The sequence below is a fragment of the Macaca thibetana genome, chromosome X (genome assembly GCF_024542745.1).
Source record: "Macaca thibetana thibetana isolate TM-01 chromosome X, ASM2454274v1, whole genome shotgun sequence".
Classification (NCBI taxonomy): Eukaryota; Metazoa; Chordata; class Mammalia; order Primates; family Cercopithecidae; genus Macaca; species Macaca thibetana.
Genome location: NC_065598.1, coordinates 123,748,471 through 123,763,992, shown reverse-complemented (window position 1 = coordinate 123,763,992; position 15,522 = coordinate 123,748,471). Strand labels below are relative to the sequence as shown.

Sequence of the window (15,522 nt, the reverse complement as noted above, 5' to 3'; positions counted from 1 at the left end):
GAAGAAAAAGAATATCAAGGATGTCATATCTACAATATTCATTGGAAAATGATTCAAGGAAAATTAGAATGTTTAGGGGTCATGGCAATTCCCCGAGGTTGACAAAAAGGAAGATAATCAGATCCTATGATGGCTCAATTCTTGTTAATTTGGACTCCAGGGCATGATGGCCTTTCTGGGAAGAGAAGCCCTTTTTGTTTGTGGCTGACTTTGGAGTACTGGTATATAGTGTTTGTATGGGATAGGAAGCCTTGCCAAGTGGGCAATTAAAGATAGAGCTATACTTCAGAAACTCAGCTCTTAGTTTCCTATATTTATTTCCCCTGGATGTGAATGATGAACAGTTTGGCTTTTGAGTATAGGATGATTTTAGTATTTGATGCCATGCTAAATTTTTCCCTTGCTTCACATACTCCCCTGATCTTGACTGTGCCTGACAATGTGAGAAAGGACTCCAGCTGTCTCTCAGATGGATTGGTTTGATATATACTGCTGTCATTTAAGAAAAATAAAATTTTATGAATTATGCATTTCTTCTTCTGATTAACTGTTGTGATTAATTTTAAAACAACTGGTGAATTTCATAGGACTTACCAGAAATCTGTGGCATTTTGACTTGTTCTTCACACTGAGGTCATTTGTGCACATCTTATTTCGTTTATGAACTGTTTTTCCCTTTAAGGTAGGAGTTCTAATGGTATATTACTAAGGGTGTGATCAATAAAGAAGGTAATTTTGCAACTCCATATTGAAAGGAAAAGGCTGTTCCAGGTAACACAAAGGTCGTGTTTGATTCATGTTTGTGTCCTCCACAGTAGTGGCAGGTAGTAGATGTGCAGAAATAATGTATTCAATTTAATTGGTGGCAAATTGGACCTTAGCCCATTATGGTATTTCATGTTTTAAGAAAGGTGTCTTGTTGAAAATAAGTTCAGACTGGTAGGAAATAAATAGGAAGGGAATTGACAATTTTATAAATTAACAATGTGCTACACATGGTCCTCAGAATCTTGTCCAAATCATCTCATTTATTGTGCTTATATACCAATGTCTTAGGTTTCATGATAGGCATTTGTGTCTTAGGTATTTGGCAAAGAATACCTAAGACACAAATGCCTTGTGGATGCCTTGTTGGATGCTTGTCCATTCTAACATATAGACTCTGATTTAAAAAGTTTCATTTTGTCTTTGCTGCTATGATGTTATCAGGGTTTCTTTATGGGCTGTGGCCAGAGGGATACAACTTCAACTCCGTCCTCAGTAGTGAGTTTACATACCATATTTTCTGACTGTTTTCACTGGATTTGAGATCCAATTTGCTATAGGTATGTTGTTATTATAGGTCACAGAGTGTTAAAGAGACAACAAACATGCAAGTAACCTTGGTTCTATAGGTGTGAAATAGCCTTGAAAGATAGCCTCTTTCAGACTCACATCTTTCCCTTCATGCATCTCTAACAAGTCTTCACTTCCTCGTTCCTCTGTGATCATATCCCAGATCAGATTAGAGATTTCCCTAAGTTTACCTTGCCATTGAAGGGACTGGCGACTCTATCCTGCAGGTAATTGCTTCTCCAGCTTGTGAAAAACAATATCTGAAGCTTAGGGCTCTTGAGCTTCATAGCTCTCTCTCTTTACGGTTCTCATTGTTACAGAGACCTTCTTTTGGTGGTAGCCTCCTCCTTTTTACTTTGTTTTCCTTCTATACAGAGGCCTGAGCCCCTTTTATCTTTTGTCTTGCTAGCTACTGGCAGCCCTTCAATCCAATCAGTCTAGTTAAACATGCAACACTACTTGTTTACTTCTCTAAATTGCTCCATGTAAATCACAGAATTGCGAGAAGGTCACACACTGAACAGCAGGCTAGCAAAGAGGACCTAGACAGTGGGGAGAACATTTCTCCCCTGCAGGTGAATTCAGATATGAAAATCTGGATTTATACAACAATAAATCAAGGGAATTGTTTTCACTTTACAGAAGGATTCACCATAGGGTTCCCTTAAATAGCTGGTTCCCTTAGTGTATGCTACAATGGTATTGCATTATTTAAAAAAATCAGATCTAAGTGAAAGTTTTAGAAAATAGGTGATTATTATGATGCCTGGTAAATGTTATAGATTTTTCTTTTCCTTGAAAATAAATTTAAAAAATAGATCCAGAGTTAATATATATGGCTTGGTAATATAATAATTCTGAGGGGAGCTAGGATGTTCAGTTTGATCAGTATTCCTCCCCATAAGCCACTTGCGGCAGAAACACCTGTAATACTTTTAAAATGTAGACTCTTGATGAGAAAGGCCTAAGAATTTGTATTTTAACAAAGTCTTCCAGGTAATTCTAATTTACACTAAAGTTTTCAAGAACTACCGGACTAGATGTTTTTCTGTTTGAATCTTTCTTGCCTGTCTTTCCTGGGCTTTAAGGTCATGTATTATAGCTTGTGACCTAAACTGTTTTAATTGTTTTATCAGTGAGGAAATAGAGATACTAACATTGAGATACTAAAGAAGGGAATATTAGGAGCAGGGATGGTGATGGTGATAAACTTATGTTAGTGTGTATTTATGTGTATAGGCAAATGTCTAAAAACATATAAGGAAAAAGCTGGAGAATAATCTTATGCACACGGTTTTTACTTCTGTTGTATCTGATTATATGTGGTAGGTGAATAGACATGCAATGGATATGGCTGTTCCAAGTTTTGGCTTCTTATGCTTTTTGACAGTGTGGTTCCTAAATAGTCTGGTATTGAAGGATACCCCGTTTTTCATATCCCTACTTTTTTCCTCATTCTCTCTCTCTGCCCACCCCCCAGACACACCTAGTTTCTTTTTCATGTCAATAAAATATTAGTCACACTTTGAATGTTAAGCTTTGTGCAGGTGAGCTTACAACAGAGATATGGGCATGGTGGTGAGGGGGCTGAGTCAACCAAGAAGCCATTATAAGTTCCAATGTAATAGGAAGTGGCATGCATGACTCAAACTTAAACATGACAGTGAATGACCACAAAGTGACACACCTGTTATAATTATTACACAAGTCAATAAAGAACATTACAAGGCCGGGCACAGTGACGCAAGCCTGTAATGCCAGCACTTTGGGAGGCTGAGGTGGGTGGATCACCTGAGGTCAGGAGTTCGAGACCAGCCTGGCCAACATGGTGAAACCCCGTCTCTACTAAAAATACAAAAATTAGCCAGGTGTGGGTGGCAGGCGCCTGTAGTCCCATCTACTCAGGAGGTTGAAGCAGGAGAATCCCTTGAACCCAGGGGGCAGAGGTTGCAGTGAGCCGAGATCATGCCACTTCACTCCAGCCTGGGTGATAGAGTGAGATTCCATTTCAAAAAAAAAAAAGAACATTACAAGGCCCCCAAGCCCTGCTTTACTTCCTGTATTCATTATCCCCATCGGCTTCCCCAGAGATAACCACTATCTTGATTTCTAACCACATAGATTAGACTTGCGTGTTTTGAATTTTATAAAATTTGTGTCATCTACTCTGTACACTTTTTTATATGGATTATTTCCTTCAACATAATGTTGATAATATTCTTAATTTGGATATGTACCCTTTGTCAGCTATATATGGCAAAAGCATTTTGTGGCTTGTATTTTCACTTTCTTTGTAGTAGCTCTTTTTAAACAGAAGTTATTTAAATTTGGTAAACTCCCATTCCTCCTATTTTTTTCAGATTAGAATTATTCAAGATCTCAAAAATATTGTTCTATATTATTAATACAGCTGTGCTGTTTTATCTTTCACATATTGATCTATAATCCATCCTGAAATTATTTTTGTGTGTGGTGTAAGTATCATGTTTCACTATTTCCCTATGTATATCCAAGTAATCCAGAACTTCATTTTCCACTGCATTCCAGACCATATTTGTCATTAATCAAGTATTCCACATATGTATTGGTCTGTATCTGGACTTCATATTATGTTTTATTGATCTCTTTATCTATATCTGTCCCAATAACACACTGTCTTAAGTGTTGTGGCTTCATAATAAGTAGTGATTATCTGGTCGTATAAGTGCTCCAATACTGTTCTCTGTTTTCAAGATTGCCTTGACCATTGTTGATGTTTTATGTTTCCAATTAAATTTTAGATTTATGTTACTAATATCCACCAAAACATTACAATTTTAACTGGAATTATGATAAATCTGTAGCCAGATCAATTTGGGAAAATCAACATTTTAAAAATATTGACTCTCCTAATCCATGACTTTATTTCTCCATTTCAGTCTTATTTAAGTTTTACAAATAATGCTTTAGAGATTTTTTAAATAGAGCACCTTTCATTAGGTTTATTCCTAGGTATTTAGTCTTTCTTTTTCTTTTCTTTTCTCTTTCTTTGTGCTTTTATGAATATTAGCTTTAAAAATCTGCATTTTTATTATTTGTAGATAGTATATAGAAATACAATCAATCTGTGTGTATTGACATATGTAATCACCTTGCTAAATTCATTATCATAGTTTACTTTTAATTATTTTATATTTACTAAATATATGATTATTTCATGTGAAGATATTGAGAGATTTTTTTCTTCGTTTTATTCCTTACACTTTTGTTGTTTTTTTCTTGATCTCTTGCTCCAGTGAGTTTCTTGAGTATAATGCTGAATCTGAGCAGTGATGAGGGGCATTCTTGTCTTATTCCTGATCTCAGGAGGAGAGCTTTCATCATTTCACCGTTTGCTATAAACTCTATGTTTATGTATTCTGTTAAAATAACAATGTTCCTTTTTATTATTAGTTGGCAAAGTGTTTTTGAAATTATAAATGGATGCCAAATTTTATAAAATGCTTTATCTGCCTCATTTGAGATTATTTTATTATTTTTTCTTGATTCTGTTTATATATTGAAATACAATGATTTGGTTTTGAAAGCAAAACCAGCCTTGCATTCATGGAATGAATCTAACTTGTTTTTTATGGACTGTTCATTTGACATATGACTAGATTCAGTTGGGTAAGATTTTGTTGAGGAATTTTGGAATTTTATGTCTATATTTGTGGGTGATTGGATTATGAATTTCTTTTCCTGTAATGTAATTATCAACTTTTGTTATCAAGGTCATGCTTGCCACCAAAAAAAAAAAAAAAAAAAAAAAAAAAAACTATTGGAAATTATGCCTTCTCTTATTCTCTGGAAGAATTTGTGTGAGATTGGAATTATTGCTCTCTTAAATGTTTGTGTAATTAATCAGCAAATCCCTCTGGACCTGGAAGGTTTTAAATTAAAGACTCTATGTTTTTAATGGGTAGAGAAGAATTCAGATATTATTTTTTCTTCTTGAGTCAGTTTTTATAATTTTTTAAAGAATTTTTCATTTCATCTTAATTTTCTAACTAAATGGCAAAAAGTTGTTCATGATATCTTATTTCTTTGCAAATTTCTGAAATATTTGTGATCACATTCTCTTTCCCACTCCTGGTAGTCTCTCTTTTTTTCTGGTTCTGTTCTGTGATGAGGCTTATCAATTTTATTAGTCTTAAAAAAACAACTTTTGGCCTTGGTAAGCATGTTTTCTGTTTTCACTTTTATCTTTGCCATTTTGTCCTTCAGGTTTCTTCTGGTTTTCATGTTTCTTTTAATGTATTGTGATATATGCCAAAATAATAGATTTTTGGACCCCTCTTCTAAGATGTGCACTGAAAAGTACTTATGTCTTTCTAAGCATGGCTTTAGTTGCATTCCACTTTTTGCCTCTTCATGCTTTGGACAGGTCTGTATATTACCTACCTTAATGTCTTCTGTGTTGTCTAGTTCACTTTTAAACTCAGGGATTTAGTCCTTAAATTGTTAAATTATATTTTTTACTTCTAGAATTTTAATTTTATTTTATAATTTTCAGCTATTTACCATAATTCTCCATCTTTTGGTTTAAACCCATAAACCTATTAGTCATAATTACTTTGATTGTCAGCCTGATATCTTCAATATCTGGATCCTCTATAAATCTCTTTCAATTTTCTTTTCTTAGCTTTTGGATAGTTCTTATCTTTTAGAGTTAATGGTTATGTTTTGATTAAATATTATACTTCATGTATGAATAATTATAAAGATAGTCAAAATTCTGAATAATGTTATCTTCCTCTAGAGATAATTTGTTTTTTGTTTCTGGCATGCAGTTAGGCTAGGGGCAGGTGACTTTAAAGGGATTCAAAGCTAGCCTTCAACCATTTGAGGTTTCAGCTCTTTCTGGTTCACCCTCACTGTTAGGGTGTAGCCATTTGAAGATACCAATTGAAAATCTGCAACATTTAACAGAAACCCTTGGCAGAACCTAAATTTCAATTTGTATTCCTTCCAGTCCTGTGAGATTCCAGTGCACTTTTCTTAGCTTCTCAGTGACAAACTGCTGCATTTTCTTTCACAATTAACGATTGTCTTGAGGGAAAGAGCAACCCCAAATGCAAGGCTTACCTTTTCTGACTTCTGCCTTCTTTCCAATCTTGGTCCTGAATATTCTCCCTTGGTATTGCTTCAGTGTCTTTACATAGCTTTTGCTTTGTTTGGTTTTGTCCCCTTTTTCTATGCAATTAGCTCTCAATGAACAACATAGTGAAATAACATAGTCAACCATTAATGGAAGTGAGTCAAGTTCTTGGACCACACCCTGTGACAATCCAATTCAGTAGGTTTGACATCGGGCCTAACGATCTACATTTTAAAAAAAGAGCTACAAAGTGTGTTTGACCTAGGTGTCCACAGAATGCCCAGGCAGAGAACCTGTCTTAGACATGCATATAGCATGGACTGTCAAGGAAAATACACTATGTCCCTTAAGATTTATTCTAGCCCAGAGTCTCTGGGAATTCAGTAAGCAAGCCTCGTAAGTCTGTGGTAACATTGTCGTAAAACAAAGCTGAGTAAGGTCAGAGTTCAGGTCAGCAATTTTCCTCCAGCTCCATGGAAGCTGTTCTATCAGTGTATTTAACAGTCCCCTGAACCCCAGTATTAACATCTTGCCATACCCTGCTCCATACTCATCACAATAGGAAAGGTCATATTTGTCTGGATAAGAGGAAACAGGAGAGGGAGGTTTTTGTAAAGAAGATTACATTTGAGGTGAGCCTTGAAGCACATGCAGAATTTCTAAAGAGGTTTAGAGAAATAGTATCCCAGAAAGAGGCAAAAGTAGGAGCAAAAACATGAAAAACATAGGACAGTGGTTCTCAAACTTTACTGTGAATCACAATCACTTAGATAACTTTTGCAAGATGCAAGTAACAAGATTCTACCCTCAGAGATTTTCACTTAGTAGGTCTGGGTTGAGGTCCAAGAATATGTTGCTTTTATAGGCTCATACAGTGATTCTGAAGCAGGTAGTCTATGGACCACACTGGGTAAAAGACTGGTTGAGATGAAAAAGAAAAACAAAAACAAAAACAAAAACAAGTGAACAATGATTCTCTATGAAATAATAAGAAACGAGTTCAAATGCTAAGTTATTTGATTCATTGATACATAAATTTCAAGGACATAACATATGAAAAAAAATGGTTTGCAGGGAGGAAGTCACTTATGACATTGGGGAGAGTAAATAAAGTAGAAACAAAATGAGAAAAAAACTGATTTTAAGGAAAAAAGGTGTTCTTTGCTCACAAAAAGATTAAGCTATCAAAGCTATGATATACACATTTCAGAAGCTGTCCTCCACTTTTTGAAGAAAGTAAGAATTGTGGACCAATGTGATATGATTCACCTTACTCTAGAAGTCTCTATGTGACCTACCCCCTGCCTATGTCTCCTATCATATTATTTCCGCTTTATTATTCTAAAAATGTAAATCAGATTATGTCACCCTTTTGTTGAAAACCCTCCAAAGGCTTCCCATTAGAATTAAGTCAAAATGCTCTATTATATTATCTGGCCCCAGTCTCTGCTCTAATCTCATCTCCTATCACTCCACTCCCAGTTTCCTATAATTCAGCCACATGACTTTTCTTTCTGTTCATTTAAAATATCAAATTAATTCCCCTTACATGGCCTTTGACCATGCTGTGTTCCTTGTCTGGAATGGTTTCCATCACAATTCAGACTTCTGTCTGGCAGATTCCATTCTCATCATTCAAATCTCAAGTCGAATGTCATGACCTCAAATAAATCATCCCTTACCATACTATATAAATATTCAATCACTCTCATGCCTGTTACCGTTTATCCCATTACCCTGCTAAATAAATTCCCTTCATATTGCTCACATAATCTAAAATTATATTTTCTTGGTTATTTTTTTCCTATAGGATGTAAACTCCCTAAGTGCAGGAACCTTATCTTATTTTTATTGCTAAAGTTCCAAAGTCTAAGAAAGAATTAACAAATGGTGTCAATATATATTTGCTGAAAAACAACCAAATAAATGTAATAGGCATTACCAAAGGTATCTTCTAGTCTAATCTCTTCATATCTCTCCGTCTATCAAAATTCTCTGAATGTTTTTACTCTCAGAGAAACATTTTCCTATGTTAAAGTATTACCATACTCTTAGAAGTTTTTAAAATGGAATATATCCCTGGGAAGTACAATGCCTTAAGCTTTGATCAGCCATGTATATCCCAGGTCAGATATTGAGGAAGTAGAATTTTGGTTTGGGAGAAAGATAGGAGGGAGCTGTTGGGGTGGGCCCGGGGGTTGTGGGGCGGCAATTTGGAGAAAGGATCATTTCTAGAGAAGGTGGGCCTAGCTGGGGTGCCACAATAGCCAATCCAGACGTTGGGTACACTGAGAGAGTAGAAGGAACCCTCTAAATATAAATTGTGTGGACCTCCAACTTGGCCAAGTGTCAAATCCGGAATGAAGAAACTGTCTTTCAATTTGTGAATGGTTTTCATTTCACTTCCAGAATTTACCACCTGCCCTCCCTTCAGAAAACTGTCTTTTGAAACTCATGGGACTTATTTATCATTTTCTTACATGCCACAACCAGTTGTGTCTGTTGTGTATTGCCCTATTGATATACCTATTGACATAACATAATTTACCATGACACATACAACTATAGTATCTTAGTGTGATTCTCAAATGAGAGATGACAAAGGGTTGGATTCTGGAGAATTGTGATGGCACATGCCTTTGCTGATAGAATCTTAATGACCAGATGTGGTTTCATGCCCTAATTTGTGGGATGAAGCATTAGTGGATGGATTTAGGCTTTTAGTGGGGATAGTAGGGTTAGAAACACACACTGAGAACATGCTGTTAGCTAAAATCAGTCACCATTGGGACCTGTGAGCAAAGTCCTCAAGACGTTTCTGAAAATACTACTAAAAGTAGCTAATATTTACATGGCACTTACTCTGTGCCAGGCACCATTTCTAAGTATTTCCCATATGTTAGCTCACTTAATCTTCACAATCCTGTGAGGCAGGCACGGCTATTATCGTAAAATCACAGAGGAAACTGAGGTACAGAGGAGATAAGCAAATTGCCCAAAGGCACAAAGGAGTGGTAGGGCACATATTGAAACTCAAGTGTGGCTGCCAAACCTAAGCTCCTAATAATCACTATCCTATCCTATACTCTATTGGTAATCCTGAAGATAACTGAGTAACAGTAATAGGTGGTAATGATAATAACTACCATAACTACCAGTGTTTTGTGCTAAGTATTAAATACTTTACATGATCTCACTTAACTCTCACAGTACTGCGAAATAAGTACCATTAGAATCCTTGTGTTGTGGATGAGAAATGTGGGGCTCAGAGTGTACATTCTCTTGCCTAAGGTCTTGTAGCTAGGAAGTAGGACAGCCAGGACCTTGAACCCAGGTTTCTCTGAACCTGGTTCCTAAAACAAAAGTCAAATCATTATGCCATAGGGTCATGCTAAAGTTAGCCCATAAGGCCAACATGTAAAGAATTCCTTTATCTTACAACGAGGCTCCCTGATAAGTGGGAAAGATCAGTAACTCACTCTCCCTTTGCTGTATTATAAAGGTGGAGCCTCAGAGTATACATGTTGGACAGTGCATTCCACATTTCTGCCAATAAGTCAAAAGTAGCCGTCAGCTTAACACTTGGGCCCTGTAGAAGAAAATTCTGTCTAAAGGTAACTGAGGCAAGACTTCTTTTTCCTTTATACAACTCCAGTTTGTTCTTTGCTGTTTTTCGTATACAAAGATAATGCAACCCGCCCACTGCCCCTAAATGTTACTTTGAATTGGTTCTCTTTCTGTAGGGATAAAGCAAACATATGCCTTCTATTTTATTTGGGTCCCTGATGTGATTTTAAAAACAGCTGGTCAAGATTAGGTGCTCAGGCTGTGGTCAGGGTTAAGCATCCCTGCTTTGTCCAAGGTGAAGGTTTCAGGCAGTGATGAGGATAAGAGCAAAACTTATTGACTCACGGGGGAACTATACCTTTATCTTAATTGTCCTGCCCTTTAGCCAGTTCCTGGCCAGGCAGAAGAAACTTCAATTTTCTGGTCTTAGTGCCATTTGCAATGCAATTCAAATTGCTCAGTATGATCTTTCCTGCTCCCACCTGCTGCCATATATGTGAGTTACCTGCCACTTCTACCCCTCAGTGAAGTGTGCAGTGAAATGAATCTGTTTTATTTCCCTCATACACAGTAGTCAGCGACTCCCTGTTGGTGCAGTGAGACAAGGCAAAGGTAGGGCATCCCAGACACTTGACTATTAGTATCTATCTTATATAAATCCTCTGACCACTTCTCTGGGTCATCACCCAAGTGACCTGGTAACATTTACAGAAGTCTTATCAAAGTTAGAGACCAACCGCCTTTTCCACCCCCAACAGAACTATTGCCCAATCTATCACGAGGGGAACTTAGCTGAGCTCAGTTGGAAACTGCTCTTTGCATGCCCCCGGCTGCTGTTTCTAATGTCTTTCCTTTGACATTAGGAAAACTGTACTTCGCTGTCAGTGTACCCCTTAACGCACTGAAGATGGGCTGAGATCAGCATGCTGTCTTGGTTTTATGAAGCAGCAGCAGCATATTCTTTTAGTCACTACAACATTAAGGCCAGGGCTTTCAGAGGGAAAAAAATATTTTAGGCCCTAAAAATGGCATCAAATCTCCTTCATGATAGCCTCTGCCACAGCAGTACATAGTACCTCAGATCCGGAGTACTGATGACAGAAGGAAATGAGTTGTGAAGAAGGTGATCCCAGGAAGACACCTGGGATGACATGTTTGCGTTCATAGGAAGTGTTCCATTGTCTACTTCTACTATTTGCAAAGAAACAGCATTCTCTTCACTTCAAGTGTTTGTCCTGCTCTATATTCTGCACCCTGCACCCTGTGTGGTGTTTTCTGTCTAGGCCAGTGAGTTTCAAGGGATGGAGAAGTTTGTTGCTGTGTGTGTGTTTGGGGGATGGGTGGGAAGGGGTGTGGTGTTAGGACAAGACTATATCAAAATAGGGCAGGGGGTATGTATACTTCAGGAAAAAAAATCCATATTATGACAAAAGTAAAGATTGATAAGCTTTTCTTGCCTGATAGAAATCAGTATTACACACACTATCTTCCTTATATCAGTGAGTCTCAAATGGTCAGGTGGCAAGACCCCCTGAGAGGATTTATCACAACAAAGGAAAAAGTTATGCTTTATGTTTTTCAGAAGGAGCCAAGAGTTAAAAGCAGATAGAAAATATAAGCTTTATGTCTCATGCATTTTCCATCTCACTAGTGGTACTTTGAATTTACCCGTGTTCTCTATAGGAGAATGACGGAAGAGTGCCTTGTCTGATAGCACCTTGCCTTTTTTAACAAACTGAGCTCAGGGTTTATTTATTCATAAGGTGTTTGTTTTTTCCCCTTGCCTTTTGCTCTCTCCCTTTTTTGAGCTTTAACTCTGCCTTGTTTCCTATTCTCATTGTTAATTCTTACCCTGCATTTGGTGACTTCAGATTACCTCTTTCAGTGTCTTGTCTCCCTGCATGCCTGCTTGTCTCTGTATTTATTTATTTATTTTTGAGACAGGGTCTTGCTCTGTTGCCCAGGCTGGAGGGCAGTGGTGCAATCTTGGCTCACTGCATCCTCAAACTCCTGGTCTCAAGTGATCCTCCCACCTCAGCCTCCTGAGTACCTGGGACCACAATTGCGTGCCACTACAGTCAGCTAATTTTTGTATTTTTTGTAGGGATAGGGTTTTTCCATGTTGCCCAGGCTGGTATTGAACTCGGGCTGAAGTCATCTGCCTGCCTTGGCCTCCCAAAGTTCTCGGATTACAGGCATGTGCCACTATTCCAGCCTCTGCCTTTCTCTTTATTGGGGTCTGTCTCTTTCCTTGGTGTGTTAACGTCATCTGTCTCTCATTTTTAAAAAAACCATTGTCTTTCTCTGGGTCTTTTCTTTGTGTCTCTATCACTCTTCTATCCACAACCCCATGTAAAAATCTCCTCTCCCACCCTCCAAGCTTCTTAGTTACTTCAGATACTTTATGGGGTAAGAGAGGGAACTGTGATGTTTCACTTGTCTGTGGTACCTACTCAGTCCTTTGCCTTGCCCAAACGTAAGATCTCTTAATCCAAGGTTTGGTAAACTGAGACCTGCATGCCAAATCTGGACCTGTTTTTGTAAATATAATTTTGTAAAATATTTACTATCTGGCCCTTTACAGAAATTTTTGCTGCTTCCCTTCTTAACCAATGCTTTAGTGGGCATCAGAATTGCATGGGTGTAGCGTAAATGCACCTGATAGCAATAACTTCAGCATACCCTGAGAATGACCCTATATGGCAGACTCACCTGAGAGTGTGTTCCGAGCTAGGGAACCTGGGAGTAGTCAACCTAGAGAATCATTCCTTGTCTATGAAGAACATCTAAATCTATGGCCTATTCTGTGGAAAACTGGCTGTACAGGGAATCAAAGCCCTGAATTTTGGGTTGCATGAAGCTTGCCAGGTGGAGGTTGTTAGGGAGAAGGTGCTAAGTGAAGATGCTATGTAAACTACGTGTTTTCTTTTCAAGAGGCTGCAGTTCTTCTGCCCAGCCTGCCATCACCGGGCTGTGTGGTTATCCTGCCCAGACCTCCACAACTGGTCTCTTTTCCCTGTATGTAAACCCCCACTAAAACCCTATGTCTCATTTGCTGGCTCTGGGTCTCTTCTTTGGCTTCTTGAACCTGGTGCCATCCCCATTGGAGTTGATAGGGTTTTGGTACAACAGTGGGGAGAGTATTGAAATGCAGCCTTCTAGAACCCATCACCAAAGATACCCATTCAGTTTATCTAGAGTGTGAAAACTAATCTGCATTTTCAACAAGCAGGTTCTTGTGATGAGGCAAATTAGGAGAATGCTGAAAATGCACCCATTGCACAGATAAGGAATCTAAATCCAGAGATTCCTAGCTGACTGTATGTGCATACAAACATAGAAAATGGCCCTATTTTAAATAAGATTATAACCTTCTATTTGCCTTTTTGTCCAAAACTAGGAAAGAGTATGTTGTGCCTGTGTTAGCCTCTCTTTTGTCTGAGAGCTGCTGCTGTGACTTAGGACCTTGCTATTCAATGTTTGGTCCACAGACTAGCTACCAACCACATAGGCATCATCAGGGAGCTCATTAGAAATGTACAATCTCAGGTTCCACTCTGCACCTAGTGAATAAGAATCTGCACTTTTATAAAATCCACAGGTGATTCACATGTACACTGATGTTTGAGAAACACTGATCTTGGGGAAAGAACACTGGTTCTGCCCCTAAGTATACCCACCTGGGAGGTACTGTGTAGTGCTGAGATGAGCATGTGTTTTGAAATGAAATGGTGCTGTGTTAAAACCCCTGAACTGCTCCTTATTAGCAATATGACTTTGACCACGGCACTTCCCCTCTCAGTATTGTTTTCACATCTGTAATAGAGAAAGAATAACACCTGCTTGCCAGTGATAGGAATTTCTGTGGGATAATTAATGTAAAATGTCTGGCAGATATTAGATGTACAATAAACACTCATTTTCCTTCCTTGCCTTGGTTTCCTCAACCATAAAATGAGGGGAAGGATAACAACACCCACACAGCCTCTAGCACAAAGTTATGAGGAATGTCTACATGAAAATTATTTGCAAACCACTATCCTTATTCAAATATAAGGTGGCATCAATACTAGTTCTGAAAGTGTATAAAGTCCCCAACAGTTATTCATGAGAACCAGAAAATACCAGAGTAATTCTCCTGACAGGCTCTACGAACCATCTTTTGATTTGATGAGAGTGTGGAATATAGACAGTCAATACCAGTGAAATTTGTGAACCAGCATGTTTGAAAAAGTGTGTGTGTGAAAGTCAACTTTGCTATAACCCTCTCACTTGCTAGTTATTCCAGTTACCACCTGGCATTAGCCAGATTTTTGCCTGATGTTAGTTAGCTTTTGCATTTAGGTCAAAGTCGATCTGGATACAGAATACAGAGAAAATGATGCCACTTTCCAAGAGGCTCAGTCTTACCATGAGAAATAGAAGAGTGAAGAGGCAGCACCTGGGGAAGAAGAGCAGGAAATAGCAATAAGAACCTCCAGCAGCTGGCAATAATAATAAAAACACTACCTGAGGTATTTATATATAATTAGCGTCAGTACCACAATTCCCAGCCCGCCTTCCTCTATCACCAAGGCAACGTGGACGGGACGGAGGTAAGTCTGCTTCTCTTTTTTCTTGCAGACATGGTCTCCTCATATGCTATGGCTTGTGGCATATAGGTATAGAGATGATTTCTTGTGTAGAGCACTCACTGTGTGCCGGGCATTGTGTTACATTCTTTACATTAACCTCATTCAATCAATCCTCAGAATAATCCTATAGAAGACAAGATTGTCATTCACAATTTACAGATCTGAAAACTGAGGCTCAGAGGAGTTGCAAACCCTTCCTAAGGTCTAACAGTTTCCCCATGGTAATGCCTGGATTCAGATCCAGGTCTTTTTTATTTCATCTCACGTACTCTTTGGTTTTGCTTCACTGACCCCTGCGTTCCTAGGTTTATTGACTCCATTTTCTTCATGTTTCAGAGTTCCAGAAGTCTGTGGAAAGGGCTTATTTCCCAGGATCTCTCCTCAGTCAGAGTATCTTCTTTTCTATGGAATGCACTGCAACTTCCTTCTTTTCTGGGTAGCTAGGATACCAATTTAGCTTTGTATGTGAGGCAAAGACCTGAGTTTGATGAAATCCACCCAGCCCACTTGCACTGCATGTGTAATAAATAGGTAAGGGACAGAAACCAAGGATTTGAGGGAGGGTCAGAAAATGTGTAGGACTTAGTGTAATTGCCAAAAATAACAGCTTTTAGGAGCGAGCATAATGGGGAGGTGTACCACCAGTGCACTTCTTATTCTTCGTCTGTGGTCCCATCCAAAGATAGTAGAGAGTTTTGTGGTTATAGACTATGAATCATATCCTCTCCCTGCCTCCAGCTGTCTCTTGAGGTTCCCCAATGTAAAAATCTCATGCTACTGTCTATCTTCCCATGAGTCTGCCCATTATTGATTGTCCACTATGTGTTCAGACAGTCACACATTGTACACTGAACTTTGTGACTGTTG

General features: G+C 38.2%; 1 pseudogene; it reads right to left on the bottom strand.

The window, feature by feature from the left end:
• LOC126945895 (keratin, type I cytoskeletal 18-like) overlaps positions 1-15,522 on the bottom strand; it is an 86,046-nt pseudogene that overhangs the window by 21,056 nt on the left and 49,468 nt on the right.